The sequence below is a fragment of the Alosa pseudoharengus genome, unplaced genomic scaffold (assembly GCF_046254945.1).
Source record: "Alosa pseudoharengus isolate Yale_2024_CS ecotype anadromous, Long Island Sound unplaced genomic scaffold, YU_APseudo_1.1 YU_APseudo_1.1_scf_7, whole genome shotgun sequence".
Taxonomy (NCBI): Eukaryota; Metazoa; Chordata; class Actinopteri; order Clupeiformes; family Clupeidae; genus Alosa; species Alosa pseudoharengus.
This window is the reverse complement of record NW_027468859.1, coordinates 1,400,545-1,407,150: the sequence shown is the minus strand read 5'-3', so window position 1 is coordinate 1,407,150 and position 6,606 is coordinate 1,400,545. Positions and strand designations below refer to the sequence as shown.

At 42.5% G+C, this 6,606-nt stretch overlaps 1 long non-coding RNA gene across 1 annotated transcript; it reads right to left on the bottom strand.

Annotated features, from left to right (window-relative positions):
• Positions 1–380: 380 nt before the first annotated feature.
• Positions 381–1,592, bottom strand: LOC143110088 (uncharacterized). Its single transcript, XR_012984055.1, has 3 exons — positions 1,523–1,592; positions 608–782; positions 381–527 (listed from the first exon to the last, which is right to left on the bottom strand). It is a non-coding gene; the product is annotated as an uncharacterized LOC143110088 (long non-coding RNA).
• Between the last annotated feature and the right edge of the window lie 5,014 nt (positions 1,593–6,606).

Below are 6,606 nucleotides of genomic sequence, written 5' to 3'. Positions count from 1 at the left end.
GTACACACACACACACACACACACACCTTCCTTCTCTTCTTATCTTTTTTTCATTTTGTTTTTCATCTGGCACTGTGACGTCACACACAATCTAGTGTAATGTTTAAAGCAGAAATATTTTAACTCAAAAGTCTGAAACAAGTAAATCAGTCCCCACCCCCACCCACTCACTAATACAAACATCACTCAAAGACACCTCTCTCCCCTGCTTTTTTCCCCCTTTCTTCTCTGAGCTGCTCACACAAGTGGTATCACATACATACATGCACACACAAACATTTAACCCCCCCCTCCCTCTCTCTCTCTCCCTCTCTCTCTCTCACACACACACACACGCACAAAACCTGTTAGATGTAACTGCTTAGTTAGAGGTGTGCCATTCAAAGTCCAGCAAGGAGCGAATTAAGTTATTAACGTGGGAGTTGATGGGTGGTGCTTTTTTCTGGACAATTCGTCCGGTCTTCTTGCTCACTCCCTGTCGGGCTGTGCATTTCTTTCCATCTTCTGGATTAATTCTCACCAGAAATCTATAATGTGAGATTACATTTTAACTTCCAGTCTATAATTTTATAATTGATAAAAATAAAACATACAGAATATAACTTACCTCTGAACAAGGTCCAAAGTGCATGCAGCTGACTCTTGGTATTCCATGTTTAAGATGTAATACGATGCAAAAAGAGTGTCGAAAGCAGCAGGAAAACTGTCTGATCCAGTGAATGTAATAGCAACTCTTCCTTCAATGGACACCATCCATCTTTTTGCTGTCATGAGCGAGGGTCCTAAAACAAAACAATGTACTTTATTTTGAATACGAACTTCAAAAATACTGAAAACTGAAACAATGCAATAACAGACCGAGTTCAGATGTACACCCTATAGAGAATATCTGAAAATCCTTGATGACAAAGCAGTGGTTTAAGGTATTATCTGGAGTCAACCAACCCATAACCCTGTTGTTTCACATTACTAAGTGCTGTCAGAAGGTATGAAAACTACAAGACTTGGTACAACATAGACCAAATGGTGAAACATCAGCCAGCACTAACTGATAAGGGCAAAGAAGTTTCATTTTCATCTGTTAGCATTAGCAAATTTGGTCACTGTTGTCCCAAATGCTGTGGTTCTTTTACCTACCAGCAGCACTCACCAGACAAAGACACAAACTCAAAGAACAGAGGTACAGAGATAGTTTCAGAACCCAACTATAGCTGCTAAACTGTGGAAGAGACTGCAAAAAGATAGGACCAAGATTCTGCTAACCAGGGATCCTTAAAAAAAGCAGTGGAATACCCATACCCATATTTTATCAAATTCAGATTAATGAAGATTAATAATATTTATGCAATGAGTGAGGTTGTTCGTGGATATCCTCTCGGGTGTAGTTCAGACAAAGGTAACCACACACATAAGGAGATCCAAGAACAACCTCACAACCACAAGTGTTATATGGCTTTTATAAAACCATTCCATTGCTAAATAATAAAGTTTACATACAAATGAAGAGGAAAAACATACTTACCAAGCATAATGAGTCTGGGTGTGTCAGGCAATCTCTCGTGCCCCTCTATGTCTGCCACGGTTTCAGTGACCTTCATAAAACAAAACAAAACAAAAAGATAGGTTTTAAAAAAGAAAATGTATATATTTTTTATTTTTTAGAGGGAAATGTCACAATCCTAATAGCCTACATTTTCTAGCCTAGTAGATGCTACCTTGCAGGGGTTAGACCATTTCTAACCCAGAAAAAAAATATACAAATACATGACGAACTTCACAATATACGTTAGTAATGTCACCAGGATAGTAGCATGGAAAAATAAACTATATCAGACAACTGTTAAACAGGGCCAAATACATGTACTGTCTGTTTTGAAGTGCTAAAATAATTTTCGAAAGTCAGTGTATGCTGGCTTTGTGGACAAGATTATCATCGTTTTCGTTTAGTCCATGAAATAGCAGACAATACGCGATACTAAATTTGTACAGATTAAAATGACTGCATAAAGAAGGCTAGATGATCTTAGTTTAAACAAATAGCAGCTAGGCCTACCTTGCTGTTAATTCAAACTAGGGTTAGCTGCTAGCTGTGCTTAGACGAGAGCCAACGGGCTATATGACAGACTTCACAATATACAGACGTATGTCGCCAGGATAGTAAAATGGAAAAATTAATTATATAAGACAACTATTAAAAAGGGGCAAATACATTTACTATTAGTTTTGAAGTGCTAAAATATCTGACGAGAATCGTCAATGTCTGCTCTAAGTGGGGACGAGAGTCGTCGACATCATTTTCAATTTACTTAGGCTAGTCCTTGAAGTTAGCTGGTAATAACAACAGACAATACTTTTCAACGACAAGTCGATATTTTTAACTGTAAACTTACACAAGTTAAAAGGAAGGCATAAAGAGGACTAGATGATTATAAATGATCTCGATGAGGACTAGATGAGGCTATGCCTACCTTGTTGTTAAAGCTGAAACACATTAAAAACACTGAAACACATTACAAACACTGAAACACATTAAAAACACTGAAACACATTAAAAACACTGAAACACATTACAAACACTGAAACACATTAAAAACACTGAAACACATTACAATATCATTAACTTTTGCTACACAGAGAGACCGACCGAGACTCTCGCAACGATTTCAACATTAAGGTGTTGCTTCAATTATTGTAGTTTAGAGCAGAGCTAGTATTTAATCAAGTATTTAAACAACAAATTACATTAGTTTGAAACACAGGTCCTCCTCTACCTATAGCCACACACACACACACACACACACACACACATATTGCATTAAAACCATTAACGAGAGTCACTCTTCTTACTCATGCAAAGGCAACATTTTGACCAGTTGTTGCTTCAATCATTTTACATTTTAAAAAGTACAGAGCAGACTGTCAAGTTTCAAACAGAACTAGTATTACTTCAAGTATTTAAACAAACAAAAGTTTGAAACAGGTTCTCCTCCACGTACACACACACACACACACACACACCTTCCTTCTCTTCTTATCTTTTTTTCATTTTGTTTTTCATCTGGCACTGTGACGTCACACACAATCTAGTGTAATGTTTAAAGCAGAAATATTTTAACTCAAAAGTCTGAAACAAGTAAATCAGTCCCCACCCCCACCCACTCACTAATACAAACATCACTCAAAGACACCTCTCTCCCTTGCTTTTCCCCCCTTTCAGGATAGTAGCATGGAAAAATAAACTATATCAGACAACTGTTAAACAGGGCCAAATACATGTACTGTCTGTTTTGAAGTGCTAAAATAATTTTCGAAAGTCAGTGTATGCTGGCTTTGTGGACAAGATTATCATCGTTTTCGTTTAGTCCATGAAATAGCAGACAATACGCGATACTAAATTTGTACAGATTAAAATGACTGCATAAAGAAGGCTAGATGATCTTAGTTTAAACAAATAGCAGCTAGGCCTACCTTGCTGTTAATTCAAACTAGGGTTAGCTGCTAGCTGTGCTTAGACGAGAGCCAACGGGCTATATGACAGACTTCACAATATACAGACGTATGTCGCCAGGATAGTAAAATGGAAAAATTAATTATATAAGACAACTATTAAAAAGGGGCAAATACATTTACTATTAGTTTTGAAGTGCTAAAATATCTGACGAGAATCGTCAATGTCTGCTCTAAGTGGGGACGAGAGTCGTCGACATCATTTTCAATTTACTTAGGCTAGTCCTTGAAGTTAGCTGGTAATAACAACAGACAATACTTTTCAACGACAAGTCGATATTTTTAACTGTAAACTTACACAAGTTAAAAGGAAGGCATAAAGAGGACTAGATGATTATAAATGATCTCGATGAGGACTAGATGAGGCTATGCCTACCTTGTTGTTAAAGCTAGCTATGCTTAAGCCAGAGACAATACTTTGCTATCGACACCAGCTTTGATACCAGCAAACAAGCTATGCTCGTCTTTTTACTAAACAAAAATCTACACAATGCCGGGGTAAAACTACTTAATGAATGCGAAAACCAAACTCACCAAATTTCAATGACCTGCGCTCATTCCACTATGGGTCATGTCTTCAGAAGAGTAAAGTCGTCGGGTTGGCAGAACTTAGTTCTCGATATTACAGCAAGGTGGCAGCAAAGTTACAGTATGCGGGAAAATGTACTGTAATATATTCCCGCGTCAATAATATTACCCAGAATGCAACATTAACTACAACACTGTGCTGTAAAGACATGATATTGTATCATACTGTAGAATTTAGCTGTACTGTACTGCAAAACCTACAGCCACATTTAACAGTGTAGGCTGCCTACAAAGACACGTTTTTTGACAGCCTGCTTATGGGGCGGGCAGCTAGCGGATCATGAACCTGAACTTCTGTATGGACATTGTTGTTCCCACCAGAACTGTACGCTGCTTTCCCAACAACAAGCCTTTGATAACCAGCAATGTCAAGACCCTTCTTAACAGGAAAAAGATGGCGTTCAGAGAGGGGGACATGGCAGAGCTGAGGCGCGTGCAAGGGGAACTCAAAGTCAAGCTGAAGGAAGCTAAGGAGGATTACAGAAGGAAGGTTGAACAGAAGTTGCAGGAAAACAACTTGAAGGAGACATGGGACGGCATGAAGGTTATCACTGGCCTGAAGAAGAGCAGCAGCTCTGTGGAGGGGGACCTGGACAGGGCGAACCAGCTGAACCACTTCTACAACAGGTTTGACTGCCCTGCTCCAGCTCCAATGGCGGTGGTCTGTCCACCACCCCCGGCTGACTCAGACACGGCTCTTGTTTGCGTGCCTGCCCCACCCCCACACTTCCCAGTCTCTCCAGCTCTGCATCCCGGTGATACCCAACAACCTAAACCACCATCACCTCACGCCCAACGACCTAAACCACCATCACCTCACGCCCAACGACCTAAACCACCATCACCTCACGCCCTGCCCCCACCTGACGCCTCCTTGCCTGTGCCTGTTGAGGTGTCCACGACTCTGGCAGCCTTGACAGGGACATCAAGGAGGTGGTCATCCCCCGCCCCCACACCCCCTCAATACTAGTGCAACACTCACCTCCATCATCACAGGCTATCATACCCCCACCATCACTGGATATTGCACCCCTCCCCCACATGGCGATCACAAACAATGAGGTGACAACGACCTCAGTCAACAGCCATCCGACACACAGATCCCAGATGCACCCCTCCCCCTCCCCTCCCCTTACACCCCCCATCATCACAACAGGTCAAGTGCGAGCTCAACTAAAGAAACTGCGCAGCAATAAAGCAGCGGGGCCCGACAGACTGTGTCCAAGGCTACTCAAGGCCTGTGCTGCTGAACTGGGGGAGCCACTGAAGCACATCTTCAATTTGAGTCTACGCCTTGGACAAGTTCCAACACTGTGGAAGACATCATGTCTCACCCCTGTCCCTAAGAAGCCACACCCTAGTGAGCTTATTGACTACAGACCTGTCGCTCTTACATCACATGTGATGAAGACAATGGAGCGACTGGTCTTAGGTATGCTCAGACCCCAGGTACGCCATGCACTAGACCCGTTACAGTTTGCATACCAGGAGAAAGTGGGCGTGGACGATGCCATCACTTATCTTCTACACAGGACACATTCTCACCTAGACAAGGGGAAAAGTGCTGTGACAATCATGTTCTTTGATTTCTCAAGTGCTTTTAACACCATCCAACCCCTCAGACTGGGAGACAAGCTCTTGCAGATGGGTGTGGACGCTCACCTGGTAACCTGGATTACAGATTACCTGACCGAGCGACCACAGTTCGTCAGACTGAAGAACTGTCTCTCTGACACTGTAATCAGCAGCACAGAACTGTGCTCTCTCCAGTCCTGTTCACCCTGTACACATCTGACTTCTGCTACAACACCGAGTCATGCCACATGCAGAAGTTTTCTGATGATACTGCAATTGTGGGGTGTATCAGGAACGGGCAGGAGGAGGAGTACAGGAGCCTGGTGGAGGACTTTGTGCAATGGTGCAAACTCAATCATCTTCAACTCAACACTTCAAAGACCAAGGAGATGGTGGTGGATTTCCGCAGGTCTAAGCCCACTCTGCTACCAGTCCCCATTGATGGGGTCAATGTGGAGGTGGTAAGCACCTACAAGTATCTGGGTCTCCACCTGGACAATAAACTGGACTGGTCAGCCAACACTGATGCACTCTACAAGAAAGGGCAGAGCAGGCTGTACTTCCTTCTGTTCTACCAGTCTGTTGTTGCCAGCGTCCTCTTCTATGCAGTGGTATGCTGGGGAGGAAGCACAAAGAAGAAGGACGCGGGGCGAATTGACAGGCTGGTAAGGAAAGCTGGCTCTGTAGTGGGAGCTGAACTGGAGTGCATCGCTTCAATATCTGACAAAAGGACCCTGAACAAACTGATCAACATCTTGGACAATGAGTGTCACCCACTCCACAGCACTATTGTTAAGCAGAAGAGCCTGATCAGCTGGAGACTTCGCTTACTGCCTTGCACAACAGACAGACTGAGGAGGTCATTTGTCCCCAGGGCCATTGAACTGTTCAATGCTTCACTTAAGGGAAGAGGAGAGATAGACTTCTCTGCATAGT